At 42.2% G+C, this 20236-nt stretch overlaps 1 long non-coding RNA gene across 1 annotated transcript in view; it reads right to left on the bottom strand.

Annotated features, from left to right (window-relative positions):
* LOC144819080 (uncharacterized) overlaps nucleotides 1–20236 on the bottom strand; it is a 119522-nt gene that overhangs the window by 98129 nt on the left and 1157 nt on the right. The window lies entirely within an intron of this gene.

The raw sequence follows: 20236 nt of genomic DNA, 5'->3' as shown, positions 1-20236 counted from the left end.
CATCAGGGCAAGACTCTGCAGAACAGAGCTGGCTCTACCAAGGCGGGCATTACTCCACTCTTTAAAACGGATAATCATGAATTCACTTATCCACTCTGAAGATGGTTTCTTGGATACGCAGGGGGGGAATGTACATAGATGTCCACCATGTGTGCATTCAGAGTCACTAATATATGTTAGTGATTCTGAAAGCACGCGTGGTGCTTTTAGGCTTGCTCAGGGCTTTAAGTGGGATGGAAAAACTGGGGGGTCTCTCAAAGGGGCGTGCTTGATGTAATTGAGGGCATGGCGTAAAAACACGTAAGCTAAAAATCTCTGCTTAGTATAGTGAGCCCACGACCGTTATTGTGCTGCCTCTGTCATTGCATCCAGATATATAACACAATAAGTAACATTATACCTACAAAACCCAGGACTATTGACTTTGTCAATGGTTGTTAGTTGCAAAGGATAAATAAGTAAGAACTACAGCTTTGTTAAATATACTGAAAATGCCTCAGTTCTGGAATGATCTTTAAAAAGTCCTCTGAAGTTACATCAAAGGCTTTCAGCAGTTGAGATTTTTTTTTACCCTAAGGGTGAGGGCAAAAATAAAGAGCCTGATTGGGACCTGTCTTAAAAACGAAGCATCAGCAGGACCCAGTCCACTTAAAGCCCTGGGCTTGCTGCATGCTTTTTGTTAATAGAGCGTGGCTGCGGGAAGATTGTGTGCATTTTTGAAAGTTTTCATGTTAATTGCAGCAATTAACATGAAAACTTTCAAAAATGGACACAATCTTCCCGCAGCGACGCTCTATTAACAAAAAACATGCAGCAAGTCTAGAAGCAGGATGTGTGCTTTCAGAATCACTAACATCTATTAGTGATTGTAAAAGCACACGTTATGTTTTTAGGCTTGCTGCATGCCTTTAGTTAATAGAGGGCGGTAGAGTAAATGCCTTTTGGAAAGTGTTCATGTTAATTGCAGAGCCCGACACACTTATACACGGGGCTGCATTTAACATCAAAACTTTCAAAAAGTCACACAATCTGCCGCGCTCTATAACTCGCACCAAGGATACAGAGAAGAACACCCAGCGTGAGACAACTCATGAAAGTTCGTTCTGACAAAAACAAGAAAGCTGCTAGATTTAACATAGAAATGCATGTTTAATCCATCAACCCCCGTATCTGAGAGAAACCCTTCCAGGAAGCCTTTTTTTAAATTGAAAATGGTCAGGTCGGGGTTCAAACGCCCCCAGGCTGCCTGGTTTTATTGTATTTCACATTTTCATCTATTTAAATAGCACAATTGCTAGCCACACAAAGCGCCTATATACGCTCTGCATAAGAACACCCGAAGTATATAAAGCAGTGCCAGTCGTAAATAAGAGGTGGGGGTGCAAATGGAGTATTTGGGGGTGGGAAGAATAATGTAAATAATGGCATGCACCATCGTTCCAGCGTGAACGTGGCCCTGTTGCTATCTTTGCTCTCAATGATTTCGGATGTATCGGGAAAGGTTGCAGGTTAAACGGTATGTTAGTGCCTGACACCAGAACTTCCGAAAGTCCTGGAGACAATGTGAACGAGAAGCAACGGCTGTCTCAGCGCAGTGAGCAAGTGGACATGCCATTAAGTATGATAAACCTACACCTGCATTTCCGCCTACTTGCTGCATGCTTTCTGCAGGGTCATGCAAGGACAGCGCATAGTTTGCGTAACTCTGTCATTTTTCCATGATTGCCCGTTGGTACTATTGTCAGCTCATCTGTTCCCAGTACGGCCCTGGCTCTATTAACAAAAGGTGTGCGGCATTCGTAAAAGCACAATGTGTGCTTTACACGTCTTTCTTTTGTGCTGGTTGCATGTCTTAATAGACCACGGCTACGAGCTGTCTTTTGACCATTGTGAAAATATTCCTGTTAATTGTAGCACCGTAGTGCGCTGCAATTAACTTAAATATTTTCACAATGGCCCACAATCAGCCCGCAGCCGCGCTCCATTAAGAGAAGACATGCAGAAAGCCCAAAAGAACGACGTGTAAAGCACACGTCGAACTTTTGGACTTTCTGCATGTCTTCTCTTAACCGCATGCGTGCGGGCGGAATTCCGCCCGTACGCTGGGTTTTGCGGAATCGCACTTTACGTGACGAGCTGGGCTCGTCATGAGCGTGCGAGGAGGCTACGCCATGACGAGCCCAGCTCGTCATGAGCGTCGAAGGGGTTAAAGGAGCACGGTTGCGGGCTGATTGTGGGCCATTGTGAAAATATTTAAGTTAATTGCAGCGCACTACGGTGCTACAATTAACAGGAATATTTTCACAATGGTCAACAGACAGCCCCCAGCAAGCACAGGAAAACCCGCAGCAAGCACAGGAGCCACCACCAGCCGGAAATGAAAAAGATTTGCGCAGCTCCTGTTCTGAAAGCGGCGGCGCAAATGTTCTCCTAAAATGTGCTGTGGATGCGCGCTCCAAACGCACCACTGCGCGCTCGGGGGATTAGACGTGGGCGCCCGCGCGGGCGCGCACATTACTGGGAACACTGGTCCTAGGATGCTTGATTCCGGTCCAGGAAAGACATGGCTTGGCAGTTCGGGCTGGACTGTTCCCATGAGGCACAGGGTCAAGGCTGATTTGCATATGGCTATGTCTGAACTGGGGTGGTGTGGAGTGCAAAAAAACGATGGTTTTAGGCCCAGATCTCTGTACTGGTGTGAATGTATGACATTGTTCTACATTCTGTCCATCAACTGTTGGTTTTGCATTTGTCACCCCGAGTGGGATGGGTATGCTCAGACGTGAGTCCCATGCTCTCCGCACCACTGGAGTCAAGCTATCCTGGGGGAAGATGGCTGATAGCCAGAAACCGGTCCTAGGATGCTTTATTCCGGTCCAGGAAGGACATGGCATGGCAGTTTGGGCTGGACTGTTCCCATGAGGCACAGGGTCAAGGCTGATTTGCATATGGCTATGTCTGAACTGGGGTGGTGTGGAGTGCAAAAAAACGATAGATTTAGGCCCAGATCTCTGTACTGGTGTGAATGTATGACATTGTTCTGCATTCTGTCCATCAACTGTTGGTTTCGCATTTGTCACCCCGAGTGGGATGGGTAAGCTCAGACGTGAGTCCCATGCTCTCCACACCACTGGAGTCAAGCTATCCTGGCTGAAGACGGCTGATAGCCAGAAACCGGTCCTAGGATGCTTGATTCCGGTCCAGGAAAGACATGGCTTGGCAGTTCGGGCTGGACTGTTCCCATGAGGCACAGGGTCAAGGCTGATTTGCATATGGCTATGTCTAAACTGGGGTGGTGTGGAGTGCAAAAAAACAATGGATTTAGGCCTAGATCTCTGTACTGGTGTGAATGTATGACATTGCTCTGCATTCTGTCCATCAACTGTTGGTTTTGTGTTCATAATATGTAACATCAAAAAAATAGTTTATTAAAAACAAAAAGGTGAATGATTTACTAATATTTCTGAGATGCATCACCTCCTGGCAGACCAGTATTCTGTTTGGCGTTGTCTGGAGAAGAGAGAATGACCAACTCATCAGGAATACATTGACTTTCTTGTTGTCTGTGCGACTGCTGAGTGGGAATCTGTAGCTTGAGATGTGGAAGGGCTGTACTGGTAATAGATTGATTCACCCCTAAACAGTGCTTCCTTCAGACCTTCTCGTAGCCCTTAATGGAAGACCCTGCTGCTGAGTCACCCATCGAAGCAGCTTCTGCCATGAGCTGTTAGAAGTGGTTGGTGTAAGATGACAGGTCTTCCTTCTCTTGTTGAAGGGAAAATAAGGCTGCATGTGCCGTGGCTCAAAACTGTTTTTTTCCCAAAGGTAGCAATAAACTGTTACAAGAATATACCATCATTTAATAGTCACTGGCTTTAATCTGAAATAAAAAGAGCTGCCCAACCTAATGTGTGTCTACTAAGGTAGGATAACATAAAGGTAACTTTTGCTTGATTATTTACAAATTACTGTGGTTTTGATATAAAATGTAATTGACTTCGAACCTAGATTTGAAAAGATACAGGTCTCCTGAAAACTTCTCGTGTGGCACCAGAATACTGCGTCACAAAGAGATTGTTGGTCATTATACTACACCCGCCAGCTTAGTGTTCGATTCAGCAAAGTACTGGGAGTAGCTCCAGACGCACTGAATGACCTGGGTAAATTAATTGCCTGCTTCAATTTCTCTATAAAATAAGCACACTTCTATTGTGCAACTTTGAGGTTGTCTTGGATCTTACTGATAGCGTGTGAAATGGCCTGCAAGGAGGTTGGCCTCAGACTGCGCCCTGTGTGGGTCTGCCAGAGTGTCCTAGACTCGGACTGCCCAGTGTGATAGGTTGAAGCCAATCTTTCCCTCTTCCCCAGGGGTCGGCTCACTCCTTGCATGAGGTTAGGTATCGGTAATGAAGACCCACGGTTAAGGACAAAAGGGAGTGAGGAAACAGAGACAGAGAGACACTCTTGCAGGTTGGTAATCAGAAGATCTTAAATGGATTCCTAGGCACAGCATCTTGAGTCAGAAGTATCAAAGTTAGGTGTCCAAATAAGGGGGAGAATAAACAAATTACTAGAAGGTTTAACACAAAAGGTACGTATTAGGAAACAAATCCCATAGCCTCAGACGTACCCGGTGCAAGCAGATCCCATGCTACAACTAGACTCTAGTGTGCCAACTAACATAACAGCCTAAGATGAAGACCACTGCAGCATCAAAGAGTGAATAGGTAATACAACTCTGATAAAAGGGTAAAGAAGAAGATAATAAGGAATAGCAGAAGAGGGAATAAGGGGAAAAACAACAAATGTGAAGACACAAGTCAAGCCAGGTGCAAACTAATGCAAGCAGCGAGGAGTCACAACAACCACTACTGCCAGACAGGTGAGCTCAGTGAGAGTCTGGCATAAATATTCTAACTGCCAGTTCTGACATGGAAGTGTGTCAGCATTTGACAGTCCTCTGGTGGCTGGGACAGCAACTATCTCTGGGAAATGCAGTTTTACTTAAAGAACTGTGTAATTTCCATTGTCCTGTCAGCCATCTCTTCTAAGTTTGTCTTCGCTTATGCCATACTTTGTCCCATGATCTGAAACCTTGCCCCGGTGGGGGATTTGGAGCTCCAGACAATATTTTCAGTCAAAATGTCAAGTCCTTGAATAGTGTAACTTTGCAGTCGTCCTGAAATCAAGTCAAGTGTCATTAAACCCTGATCTGTAACTTCAATTGGTGCTTTGAGTTTTGATTGCACATTGTGTCTTAAAACAATACAACATGTATGTAGTCCTAATATTCAATTTTAAATGTGTGGTGTTGCTTTCCTCGTGCGACTGTTATTCATATTTTAAAGTGGGTTGCAAATTGAATTGTGTTAAATTTCTGCATTCTAAGAATCGCTGGTATTGCATGCATTAACACACAGGAATTGCCTGCTACTAGTTCCACAGCTACCAGGTTTTGAGCATAGATTTCTCATAAAATTGTTTGGGGTACTCCCCTCTCAAATTAATAACCACATTTCTAACGTTGTTAAGTGGTGGGACCGAATCTCTCCAGCAGTTCTCATTCAGATTTGACCAATTAGAATTTTATAAAATCCCATTCCAAATTTAGAGGCAAGCATTTATTTTTGATGTTAAATTGGCAAGTATTTTTGATCCAGTTTTGATTAATACTTTTCATTTTTTCATTGTTTGATCAAATTTTTGCACCTTGAGATTTTGTATCATGGAGGTGGATCTATCATTATAAGGAGAGTCTCAGGGCGTGGCAAGAGTCCTGCCAAGAACTGATCTCAATCGGAGGAGAATGATGATGCTGAAGAGGCCTCAGTACAAAGGGCTGGCCTGCTTCTGGTATCCTGTTTGCCGGTGTTGTCCAGTGCTGGGAATAGTGAGCCCTCTTGCAGTTTGCAGTTTGTTTAGCAGTTCCTGAAAGCAGGATTAGACTAGAACTGTTCTCCAAGGGTCAGGGTGTTGTCCTTCTTTTGCTGCTAAAGGTACACAAAAGGTAGAAGAACTCTAAACTCCACAAAGGTGGAGCTTGCCACTGTGATCTAGGCCTGCTTGTCCTGAGGAAGTAAGAATGACCAGGAAATATTTTTCCAGCACCTAGAGCAGATTAAGATTAAGGTATTTCCCCACCTCCAGATGACTGAGTGGGAGTGCTAAGGCTTCCTCAGCAAACACACATGATCTGCAGGCATAGTATCCAGATCTGTCCCACTCTGAGAAATCTGCAGCAAAGAAATGGCTTTAGCAAGACCTTGAGGTGTAGGTATGTAGCATGGTGGTCATACTCCATTAAAGCTTTTAGCGTTGCTTCTTGGTTTATCTGACCTGCCCTACATATCACTAATCCTAAAAGCATACCTAGGTGCCAGAGAACCACTGTGACTTTCAATTGGCATTGTTTGTTTTTGTTTTTGCTTGTCTGATTTTAAGTGTTTCCTTATTTTCATAAATTTAGGGATTGTACTTTGTTGTTTTCTTGACTTTAAAATGGTATGGTACTGCTTGAACTTAACACACATTTCTCTGTGAAATTGCCTCCTGTTTGTGCAACAGCTATCAAAGGATGTGCAGAGATTATTTTAGAACTGTGTTGTGACTTAACTAGATTGTGTTAATAGGCTGATTAGGGTAATCCCTATAAAAATTAATAATCTAATTTCAAGTTCTTCAGATCAGGTAGTTTTTGTGCTTGAACGGACATTTCATGTTGTTGAATATTTTGCTCTGATTGGCGATATATTTTCACACCGATCCTCTAGATTCAGCTCCTCATTCTGACTATTACAAATGAACAGTGGGATAATATGCACGCAAGAACTGCATACTTAACTTGATTCCGGCATGCCAAACTTGTGGAGTGGAGGTAAAATTGCCACATGGTAAAGGGAAAAAAGGCTAGGTGCTCTTATGGGTTTTCTTCTGAGAAGATTTTACCTTTAGATATTCCACGTGAAGTAAACTGAGGGCCTAAGTATGGACAAAGTAGAATGCTAAAATAGGTTGGTTAAAGCAGCACATCACAGGCAAGTTTAACAAATATGCGCCCCCACGCAAACACCTCACTGAGCTGTTGCACTATTGGGGTGTAAATATATATTTCAAAGAGGCTGTAAACGAAATGCTTTCAAACACGGACAACAAAGTGATAGATGGAATGCATGAATCAATCTTAGCCACTGGAAATCTCTTAGGCCACACTCCAGTCCATCATTTTCCTCCCAACATTAAATATGCTAACCAAACTCAGGCCGCTTTTGAGAGGATGTATGTAGGGTTCCTAAAGCTCTTCAGGCCCCTGTCAATAGGATAGAGGGCAGTTACAGCCTTCATTCTCCACGCTAGGAGAAAGTCGAGGGACATTCATAGACACCCTGTCACTGCTCCTAAGACCTTACTAAGGAACACATTCTGAGACCTGAGCACAACCCAATTCAGGTAACAACTCCCATGCAAATGCGCACTGCTGGTCTTAACCAGCATGAATTGAGCAGGGTACATTTCACACATTATGTAGGCAAAAAGCACACTTTTCAAGTTTGTGTACCTTGGAACAAAAAACAACATGCATTATTAGTGAGTTATGCCTTCCTCTGAGGTACAAAACTTGGAATGGTGTTACAAATGCAAGTCTGGTAAGTCATTGACACCTGAAATTGCACATAACTCAGAATGAGCCCCTAAGTAAATATGTGCACTGACGCTACATCCCTTAGGAGTTATGAGGGAGTCCCAGCCATGTTGACCGCAAATGATTCCACCTATACTAATGTGGACCTCACAGAATTCCTCAACACTAATAGAGGCAGATACACAACTTCACAGATCAATGGCTTTATATGCTACTCTGTGACCGCCTGCAGTATTTTCGTCCAAATGTCCTAAAATCAATCTTAAGAGGAATGCAAGAGACAAGTTTCTTACAATGCTGGGGAGCACTGCTCCCTCGTTTAACACTCGCCCTGCATGTCTGCTCTCACCTAGCACTCTGTCCCTTTAGATAATACAAGTTTGGATGCCTTGGCACGTCTTATTAGCAATCACTCTAGAAGTAGGTATGTAAAGAAATAGTTTTAGTTGTTTCATGACAGCACCAAGCGTCATCACTGAATATCATAGCTGTGATATGCAAATTGTGCTCAGGAAAATTAAACAAATGTTTATATTTTCACACAAAATATGATATACATGTTCTGCTCAAATTTATTCTGTGATGCATGATCAAATAGTACCAGAGCAACATATTAGCCATAGGCTATATATCAGGGCACCACACTGCTCCATATAAGAAACAAAAGCCTAGCTTACAAGATAAAGAAACCCACCTCATTAGTCCACACCACACCGCATCATACCTTATCTCATATCAGTGCTCAACATAATATAGCACAGATTGTCCCATCTGATAGCATCCCCAACAACACTCTGTAATTATCTGCATATGGGCAGGTGGAAGGACCTTTTCAAACAGTGGCTTCTTCTCCCTTTTTGCTACCTCTCAATTTTATACATGTAATATTATTCAAACGTTTATATTGCAATAGGGCTGCTAACATTTGGAAGATTCATAGACAGGATTGGCTCCCAGATTGCCCGGATGTTGTCCACTTGGATGATGTCTAATAATTCTGCTGACTTCCATGAGACTACTGCATTGCCCTGCCAAAGCATGGTGGGGCATAAGTTTCCTGCTCTAACCCTCCTTTATATCATGTATTTAGAATCTACTGGAGACATATGAACGGGCCTCAGTGTCACTTTCTATTGGATCCTAATCTTAAGACCTGCACAATAAAGTAGGCGTTACTCTTTGGTAAATATGTAATAAATTACAGTATAGTAGATCCCCACATACCTAGACAGGTGATGTGGGATATCAAAAACATCAAGCATGCATTCATTGTAATCGTCTATCCTCTGGCATAATGTTCTCCATTTTGCCCGATAGTTTAATAATGAACTATGATTTGGGACTAGCCAACATCATATTGTATTCCTATGTTACTGATGCAACTCTGCTAAATTGATGTTCTCTAGTGGACAAGTTTTCCAGCAGCATACATATTTGATAAACAATAACTCTCAGATGAGGATGTTTCCATTATCATCTCCCAATTCTATCCTCTAAACACTTCTAATCACTTCAGCCCCAGAATGCATGCTTTCACTAGTGGATCCTTATAGTAGATCTTTCTTAAGGGTTTATAAACACATCGAAATGTTGTAGTAACTGGTCATAAACAGAATTAGACCGAAAGCGTTGTTAAGTTATGCTCATTCATCCAAGGGTCTCTTGATGCATAGAAACATCAGTGTATCCTGAACATCACATGAAAAAGAGGTTTACATAATAAACATGTAGGTTTTGAGCTTCTTCTTCAAAATTCGTAGTTCGTATTTCAGAAGGTAAGAGGTAGATAAGCAATGGAACATCCTACAGATCTAGATTTAAAGAATCACAGAGTCCACAGCAGGTTAAAGTTGAAGGAGCACAGATTTTTGACAGAGGACTTGGGGTCAGTTGATTGGACAAAAAAGTAGGTGACATATAGTAGACCAAATAATGCATTACACAAATAATTTTTGATAAAAAATTTGAAATGAGTAGGCAGCCAATCGAGCTGTCAAAGTATTGGAAAGGGTTCTGCTTAATTGAGAAGTTGAGGTGATCACGCTGGATGATTGACTCTACAGAGTCCCAAGATGATTATAAGAGGTTTATTCATGCTCATATATATATATATATATATATATATATATATTACCTACTGGCGGTCGCCAGTAGGTATATATAGTTAGGATTTTTTCTCTATGGGTTTTTTGAAAATTCTATGTCTAATAACTTTGGCGTTTGTGGACGGAATTGGCGGAATTGGCTGAAATTTTCAGGAAAATGGCACATTTTGTTTCTGAGCAGCAGGGTTCGTCAAGGGGGGGCCGAGAAAAAAGGGGGGTCCCAAAACGCGTTTTTCCCATGTTAATTTCCATAGGGCGGTTGGCCTCACTTTTAGCCCGAACGGCTGAATGGATTTGCACGAAACTTGGCAAAATTGTAGGGACTGGTAGCCCGATGTGCCTTTTGTAGGTCTCAATATATGTGCTCCAGTGGATTTTGAGAAATTAACGTTTAAAAAAAGATATATATCTGTAACAGCGGACCGGTTAGCGCTCTGGTTCGCGGACTTTTCGCGCAACGGAGCTTTGTGAAGCGAAGCTGATTGGTTCTCCGGCGTCTGTCAACATTCCAAACAGTCCGTAGCGGCCGCCATCTTGTCTCTCGGTAGGATCGAGAGACAAGAGGAGGCCAAAGCGAAGGGGCAAATGACCATAAGGGGGCATAGTACATTGTCGCTCACCCCCTAGGTTTGATGTGGAGGTTTTAAAAGGGCCCCGCGGGGCAAAAAAAAATAAAAATAATAATAATCGAACAGCTGAATGGATTTGCACGAAACTTGGCAAAATTGTAGGGACTGGTAGCCCGATGTGCCTTTGCTAGATCTCAATATATGTGCTCCAGTGGATTTTGAGAAATTAACGTTCAAAAAAAGGTATATATCTGTAACAGCGCACCGCTTCGCGTACTTTTCGCGTTACGGAGCTTTGCGAAGCGAAGCTGATTGGCTCTCCGGTGTCTGTAAACATTCCAAACAGTCCGTAGCGGCCGCCATCTTGTCTCTCGGTAGGATCGAACAGCTGAATGGATTTGCACGAAACTTGGAAAAATTGTAGGGACTGGTAGCCCGATGTGCCTTTGCTAGGTCTCAATATATGTGCTTCAGTGCATTTTGAGAAATTAACGTTCAGAAACAAGATATATATCTGTAACAGCGCTCCGCTTCGCGGAGATAAAATTATATGTGTATTACCTAGCTGTTGCTTTTGTTGATTATTTTTTATTTTTTTTTATTTTTTAAGGATTGTTTATTGTGTTTCATAATTTATTAAACTTTCTAACGCGGCGCGTCATATGACGCATTACGCGACAACGCAGGTCCAGAATATAGTCAAAATGTCTCCACCAACCAGCGGACGGCACACAACCCCTTTCAGCAGGCTAAATAGTTCTGTTAAATGACAACAGAAGGGACAGGCAACAAGAACCATCAGTCAAAGAGGGGAGGGCAAGTTCTTCTCTACCGGGTCACGTTGGAGCGCTACCGGAACTGATCGAATTGGTAGTCTACAGTGTTTCTGGATGTTTCAGACTGTAGCTGGCGTTAGCATGAGAGCACCACCATTTCGTAGCTCCGTCGTGGCCATTCCACGAGCAATCATGCTAGGCGCTCCCCACCAGAAGCCTGCGGGAGTCGGGGGCCCCCAAGACTTTTGTAGAATCTTCAAGGATGAGGGGACGCTTTCGAGAATGGAGCCCAAGCTCTAGCAGACAAGCGTCCGAGTTCCAAGGTGTCGCAGGCCCATTTAGTGGACCACGCCCAAATCTGAAGAGATGGCCGCCATTTTGAGAGTCCTGTGGCAGCCGCCTATCGCTGCACCGCAAGAGCGGGAGCAACTCAAGTACATGGTGAGCGAGACGCTGTAGTCGAAAGAGCGGGCGGTAAACAGCTGAATAGCGGAAGAGGCACAGTGTAGCAAAAGCGGGCTGAATGGCAAATGAAACGGAAAAGGGGTGCCCCACTACAGCGTGTCTTTAGGTGAAACGGATTGTGGGACAAGGTGAAGAATGGAAGAGTCACCAAAAGGAAAAAAGTTCCGCTTGACCCCGGGAGCCGGCCACCTATGTCGGGGGCGATCTCAGGCCACACCAGGGCAACACGACTTGGGGAGGGGGCCGGAGCCAAGCGCCCCCTCCGAGTCCGCGACATGACACCGTCCCTCGGGGGCCTCCGTCAAGCGGTTCAGGGTGGCACCGCATCACAACAGCCCCCACTTACTTTAAGAATAGTGAAGATGAAGCAATTGCAAATAGGCTTCAGACAATGTTACAAGCACTCCTCAAAACTTTGAACTTTCAGAGTGCATGAGTTGGGACAGCGAGGGGTGATTTGGTTTCTCGGACTGTTTTTCTGGTCTCTCACCACTGGCATACTTTAACGTTTTCTTGTTTCTAGGACATTAATAGGTTTTATCATTACGTTATGTTATCGTTTCTTTGTTTGTTGTTTAATAAAAGTTCATGTTCATCAGTGGCCTACTGATTTTCGTTTTCCTATTTTTTTCTTTCCAGGTTGTTTCATGGTAAAGTTTCTGTTAACAGGATACAGTGATCACTTCGTTATTATTGCATATGTCCTTTTCACTAGGGGTGCTCTCTGGTCGGGCCAGATGACGTATCTCTAGTAAATGGTCCGGGTGAAAAAGGTGCATCAATCAGTGGGGAGTAGATAGGCATGACAGATTACAACGGGGGAGAAAGGTCCGCATTACGTACCCTTTCACTACTTGCAAAGATTTTCCTACGTTTATTTGCAAACAGGGAATACCTCCAAAAAGAACTAATTCCCAAACAGTCAATGTTCGGACAATCAATCAATCAATGAGGAATGAAATAGGTACGACGTGTTAAAGGCTTGCGTTACCTACCCTTCACTATCTGCAAAGGGAGAGAGAATATTCCTATTCTTCCTCGTTTGCAGGTAGAGAAGATCCTTAAGAGAATTAACTTCGAACAATTCAATGCTCGATTGAAAAAATCAACAAGGGGTACTGTGAACACAAATGAACGCCGCTTATGTACATACGCATTGCTATTTTCAACAGGTTGTTCCTAATGTTTCTATTTTAGCGAGGTCAAAAAGAGATCCCATTAGTGGCCTACTGATTTTGCTCGATTCCTTTTGTTTTTTTACACGATTTTTCGCTATCTGCAAAGACTAAACAGAGTATTGCGACTCTGTGCTTGTTTGTAAATAGAGAATGAACCAAAGAGAACAATCAATCAAATGGAGAGAGAAGCAGGCACGACGTATTACAAAGGGGGCAAAGGGCTGCGTTAACTACCCTTCACTATCTGCAAAGAGAGAGTACTCCTAATAGAAATGAGGGGTGGGGGGCAGCATTCAAAGCAGATCAGTGTGCATAAACACAAAAATGTTTTTACTTACCACGTACTTGACATTCGACAGCTTATGATATTTGCTATTAAAAAACCATTGAAATTCACTGAAAAAACCATAGGTTATAGACCATATATAGTTAGGAATTAGCATTTACAAAACCTTGAAAATTCACTGAAAAAACCATAGGTTATAGACCATATATAGTTAGGAATTAGCATTTAAAAAACCTTATTTTACTCACACAAAACCATTGAAATTCCATATATAGTTAGTTGCACTAACTATATATCGCGCACCCGCAATCCACTGCTGATCATGTCACATATTACATCATTCATGACATGGTCAGTGACATCACTGATGACATCACTGATGACATCTCAAATGACATCACTGATGACATCTCATTTGACATCATTCTTGTGCTAATACGATAAACCTCTTCAGACTCTAATATAACCTTAGATACACTCAGTGTAAACAGACACTCACACACTGCCACTTATCCATGGAGTTACTCACACACCCAGTCAGTCATGCAAAGAAACAATCTCACCTCCATTTCTTCAACTATACAGTTAAACACACCTTACTTATTGAAACATATACTAACACATATTTACTCTCTTATACAATCCCTGATACAAGTTCACAATGATCGATACAACCACTCACTCATTCAGTGGCTCTCATGCACAGTTATTTATATATGCCAACTCTCACATGTACTGTGTTTTACATATGTACTTACTATGACATGTAGCATTGAGATATCCATTCACTCATCAATACACTCATGCACACAGTCAACTGCCCATGTAGCTGTTTCCACATGCACTCTTGAACTCATACACCTAGTGAATAAACTGCTCACACATCTATGCATAGAGTCACACACCTTCCAGCCACCCCCACACAAACTCAATCTCCCATAGAAATACTTGGGCAACCAATTAATAACACATATAGCCTCTCGTATAGCTAATGATCAACACATGCAGCAGTTTACAGAACAACAGACATAATGATGCACAAATTAAGACAGTTTAGTCACTAACCCATGCATTCAGTGAGACACATTTAATCACTCACTCATACAGTCAGTCATGCACCTACTAAATCCTTCATCCAGACACTTATACATCCACTCAAGACATATTTTAACTTTACAGAAAAGTACAGTCACTGGATGTTGTCATCAGTGATGTCATCAGTGATGTCATTTGAGATGTCATCAGTGATGTCATCAGTGATGTCACTGACCATGTCATGAATGATGTAATATGTGACATGATCAGCAGTGGATTGCGGGTGCGCGATATATAGTTAGTGCAACTAACTATATATGGAATTTCAATGGTTTTGTGTGAGTAAAATAAGGTTTTTTAAATGCTAATTCCTAACTATATATGGTCTATAACCTATGGTTTTTTCAGTGAATTTTCAAGGTTTTGTAAATGCTAATTCCTAACTATATATGGTCTATAACCTATGGTTTTTTCAGTGAATATATATATATATATATATATTACCTTACAACGTGCCTCAAAAGCCTTTGTGCTTGATTTTAAGCGCACTTATAAAGCAGATGCAGCGACCTGCCTTGTATTCAACAACAATGAGCGCGTTGCTCACCCAGTCTTACCCAACACCTCGCTTAACTGTAAACTAGTCACCCACCAGCAAACTAAGGCATAAGCAAATGATATAGCAAACGAAACACATGTATCTTAAGGTCGTAGCAGAAAAGAAGAAGGGGAAGGTGTGTAATAAATAATTAAATCTAACAAACTTTGTGTCGTGATTAATACATCAGGACTTTATTGCATTATGTGGGAAAAAGGAAATCAGTTTTGCTTTGGGATCCCGTGTTTTTTCAATGCTAAGGAAAGTAAAGCAGAGAATGACAAAAGCGTTCAATATCAACATGAAATTATTTAAAAAAAATAACATTAGAGTGAACATTTGGCCACATAAACTGATTCGCTATCCTATTTTGCTGTTAATAACTTGTGGCACCTGTTTTGCTCGTTAATGTAATTGTTTAGTGCTATTCGTATATTCAAATGTTTGTTTCAAAATATAATATAATTCCTATAAAAAAGTGGCAATTTGTTTAACGATTAAGTGTTCCAAGTGGTAATGTTTATGCATAACATTGTTGCATATTGAGATGTTAGGAGTCATTTAACAGGAGTTGGCAGCAACATACACTTAGAAAGGCTGTTACACTCAATTTAAAATACATTTTATTAATCTTAGGTACAATATTTGAGTGAATTCAGACACATATGGATACCCTAATGTTTGTCAGTTGTTTAGTGAAGTACTTTCTATTTACCTCTGCAATCCATATTGTATCCTGTCATTAGACTTTCTCAACGCCGACAACCACTTTGCTGTATGTATGAAACATAATTTTGGGTAGAATAGATTTCAGGGCAGAACTCTGCTTATGTTTATACAGGATTATTCTCGCCATCAGATTTCAATGTTCCTTTTCCTGCCATTTGTGCTTGCTGTTTCCTCAATATTTCGTACAATTTCATATGGCCCAAAACAAATGCATGTTAAAGGCACAACAATAAAGCCGTTACTACCATTATGTATATGTAAAGGTTTTGCTTGCCTACCGGTGGTCAGGCCACCTAATAGGTTTGTCACTGGATGGTGGGAAATGCCAGAAAATTAGCACTTCTTGGGGATGAACAGTATTAGATTTACCCTCAGCTCACACCCGCAAGCACTGTGGCTGGCATGGACTAATCTGCCATACTCTCATTGTCCTTCAGGGTCATTTAGTTTTCAGGCTCACCAACTACAAAAGCGGCATAGTGCAGTTGAAAATGGTGGAAGATGTGCTATATAAAAGCTCTGTACCCTAATATAACATCAATCTAAAATTGAACTCTCAATAAAGGCATGTTGAAAATGAATGGAAATAATTTGTGAAGTATTACCCCAGATTTCTGCCATCACTTACCTATTTTTGCTCACCCCGTTTTTCTTGGCTTTAGGGCAATGCACACTTTACTCCTGCTAACCAGTGGGAAAGTACTTTTGCTCTCCCTTCCAAACATGGTAAAACTGACATTCACCTATTTGGCACATTTAATTTATCTATAAGCCCCTAGTATATTGCACTAAGTGTACTCAGTGCCTGCAAATTGAATGTTACTAGTGGGCTGCGGTACTCATTATGGAACCCACTAAAGAAGCAGTGTAAAACATGTTGCAGGCCTGTCAATGCAGCGTGTGTGTGGTTTTAAAACTGCCATTTTGACTTGGCAAAATAAGCCTTTTGCCAGACATAAACCTTTGTTTTTAATATGTATTATTCATCCCGAAGGTAGGCCCTTAATGATCATAGGGCAGGGTGCATGGTTTTAAAAAGTAGGGTGTGTATATTCCATGTTCTATATGTCCTGGCAGTGAAACCCCCCCAAGTTGTTTGTCACTGTGGCAAGGCTGGCCTCCCATAGACTAACACTGGTGTACCTTATTAATTAATAAGTGATCAATTCCATTTGAGAACAGCCAGGATAATACTTCTGAGTGTTACCATGATCCCATGTGCAACTGCAGGAAGATGCACCCTACTGGTGGACCTGCCCTGGGAATGGCCAATGTAGTGTTGGAGAAGGAGGTTGCTCCAGTTAATACTGGAGGATTGCAGAGGTGGCCCTAGAGTCTCTAGGTGAGAGATGAGATTGTGCCAAAGGCTCACATTTCTGACAATATGAAGAAGTATGGGCAATGGGTCAACATCAATGTGAAGAAGGTGGAGGTTCAGAGAGACACAGGAGCCAGTATGACTACTGTCAGATGTCATCCGGATGAACTCAGTGCCGGTGTAGTCCACCAGGTTGTGACAGCAGACAACCAGGCGAGCCAATATCATGTGGCTCTAGTTGTTCCCTTTGAACGTAAAGAGGGGATTAGTATCTCTTTACTAATATGGTTTTATGTTGTATCCTTAGGCGGGAAATCTTATGCTGCTCAGTTTGTAACAATAGCCACAGATGAACTGCTAAGACTATAATGTTTGCTGGTTGTATTGTATTCCACATAGGGTGACCAACCATCCATAATTTCACGGACTGTCCGTAAGTTTGACCTCGCGGACAACCACGCCCGTTGTCCGCGAGGATCCCTTTTACGGAGGACGTCTTTTTTCCGTAATTCTGGGCCCTGCAGGGAGATGAGCTTTTCCCCTGCTAGAGGCCTCAGCTCCCTGATGGGGGCGCCCGCACTCATCCTCGGAGCACAAGAGCAGCCCCACCCCGCCCATTGTCTTTCTGTTTGCGGCTGATTGCCACATACAGAATGACAATGGGCCAGTCTTGGCTGCTAAAGCATACTTCCCACCCTGAACCTCTATTAAGCACCTCTCATTTCAGTTGGTTCCCCAGAGCATCAGAAGAGTAGTCAAGAAAAACTTCAATCAGGCTGTGGACTTGTGACTATATGAAAGAATCAAATCAATAATGTTTAGGAAGATGTGGCTGTCTAAGAAGCCACATCCGGGTAGAGTGGTATTATACCCTTTGCATACAACGCAAGGATAAAACTGAGCAACAGAACACCGGCAAATCAGACTTTATGATCAATGATTTATTAGACTGCCATGAATGCACACAGAACATGTTCTACGACTGCGCTTTTCTCCACTGACCCTCTTGTAAGCTCGTGTTCCTGTAATACTGAATTCTAACAAAAAGAGACATTATTTGAAATCCGCGGGCAGGAAATAAAATTACTTATTTTTGTTTAAATAGGTAGTATCAACTTCACTAAACCCTAGAGCTTTTAAGCAATTACAAAAATGGTATTTAAGCTGTAGCCACAATGGCCATTGGAAGTTCTGGATATGTTAATTACCGTCATCCAATGAGGCGCTTAAAAACTGAGCTTACTGAAGACATGCACAAAATTCTTAATTCTCTTAGTGGTGGGCTTCCTTCTGCCTCGGTCTAGGACCGGGCATTCTGTTAGGGTTAGATGGAAGAAACGTACAAAACAAATGTACAAAGTTAAAAACAAGAGGTTATAATTCTTACACAGTCTCATAATTTCAGAGCTGAAGTATTTTTATTATTATATAAAACGAAGCCATAGTTTCTACTTTTTCATTTATTTTATGCAACTAACATCCATTGACAAAGCCAATAGTCATGGCTAGTTGTAGGTCTGTTACTGGGTGCAATGATAGAAACAGCAAAAAATCAGTCCGGTCGGCACAATATGCTCAGCACATATATTTAGCTGAGGTGTTTTAAGGCACACCCTTAATTCCATCAGACATACCCCTTGGAGAAACCCCCAGTTTTTCATCCCACTTAAAGCCCTGGAAAGAACACCATGTCAGTGTCAGCTCACGTCCTGGCACTGTGCATCATGCATGACTCATGACTTCCAAGTTTTCAGATTTCCTATGGGCAGGGGCATAGTGAACCCTCCCCCACCCCACCCCTTGCTTTAAGAACTACAGCGAGGATGAAGTTCTTTATGGGCCTCTTCTGTATGCAACTCAGTAGACAAAGGCTCAGCTCATAATTAATGTGAAAATGTGAATAAGTGAAGGAATGGGTACATGGCTGGATGGATTAGTAAAATGATGAATGGATGAGTGAAAGGGTGAATAATGGGAGAAAGAATGAACGAGTGAAAGGGTGAATAATGAGAGAAAGAATGGACGGATGCGTTATTGGAAGGATGGACAAGTGTAAATAGATGGATGTATGGGTGGAAGGGTAGATGGATGGGTAAAAGGGTGAATGGATCAGTAAAAGGATGAATTGAAGAGTGAAAGGGTGGATGATGGGCGAGTGAATGGGTGGATGGATGAGAGAAATGGATGGATTCATGAATTGATATGTGAAAGGGTGAATGAATGGATGGATGAGTGAATGGATGCATGGGTGGAAGAGTGGATAGATGAGTTAAAGGATGGTTTGGGTGAAAAGGTAAATGGTTGGATGGATGCGTGAGTGTGTGGATGATTGAAAGGATGGATTGGGTGAAAGGGTGGATGCATGGATCAGTGATGGAGAGATGGATGAGTGAAATCATGGATGGAAGACTAGATGATGGAAAGGTTTGCAAATGGTTGAAAAGGTTTGGATATGGATGGGCACACAGATGGAAGGACAGAATGAATGGTGAAAGACTGAATGATGGATGAAAGAATTAACAGATGACAGAATGTTAATCTGAAATGGTGGATGTCAGGGGTTTGATGGAAGGATGAATGGCTAGATCCTTGGGCAACAGAGCTCTTCTGGGGAGGGTTGCGATGACTTACTTTGCTTTCTTGGTGCCGTAAGAGTTTTAGTTCAAAGTGAGAGGTATTTAAATGTTCTGGCTACTCCCTTACTATGTATTACTATTCTGTATTTGCTGTGTGCTTATGTGTGGGATCTATACATCATGCATATGACATTTTGAGTGACATCCAACTGCTACTTGAATGTTACACTAGTAATTGTAAGTGTGTGCATGTTTTGTTTTTGTTGTAAGGTTTTAGGGGGAGCCTAATAGTGCCATGAGCTGTGCTTGAGATGTATATTGTGTTTGTAGCAATAGGGAAGGCGTCAAAAATAAACTATGTAATAGTGCATCTACTGTGCCTTCTTTACACCTGGTTGTAGACTATCTAGAATGGGTGGCCGTTCCTTTGCATTCCTCGGCCCTAGATTATGGAATTCTCTTCCCTGGTCTAGGAAGCAGGAACCGTGTTATCTTAGGTTCCGGCGAGATCTTAAGACCTGGCTCTTTTCTCAGTGATGAGTTATCTGGTTATTCAGTTGCCGTAGTCTCACTACCGGCGCCGAGAAAGCCTGTCTAGGGTAGCTGTGCGCAATATTAATTTAATTAATAGGAAGAAGAAGAAAGCTGCAGGGAAAAGCAGCTTTGTGACTTCCATTAGCTAGTGCAACTCTCTGCGAAAGCCCCCATAAGCAAAGTCAGAGTCCATATTTTAAACTCCACTTGCTGAAACACCCATAATGCGTTCCCTATAATGGGTTCATCACAGTAGTCCTCCCTTTAGTTCACCTATGCGTTACATCTCACAATGGCACTCAGATATGAGATGCTAGTAACAAAGTCTTTCCAATCAGATCTTCCTGACCACTTCTCTCACGTAACATGCCTGCTCAGGACCATGAATTGTAAACTAAATATCCAACTCTGGACAACCCAGTGCAGTA

Source organism: Lissotriton helveticus, chromosome 2_1, assembly GCF_964261635.1.
Source record: "Lissotriton helveticus chromosome 2_1, aLisHel1.1, whole genome shotgun sequence".
Classification (NCBI taxonomy): domain Eukaryota; kingdom Metazoa; phylum Chordata; class Amphibia; order Caudata; family Salamandridae; genus Lissotriton; species Lissotriton helveticus.
The sequence above is the reverse complement of the archived record's forward strand: the minus strand, read 5'-3'. Positions and strand labels throughout refer to the sequence as shown.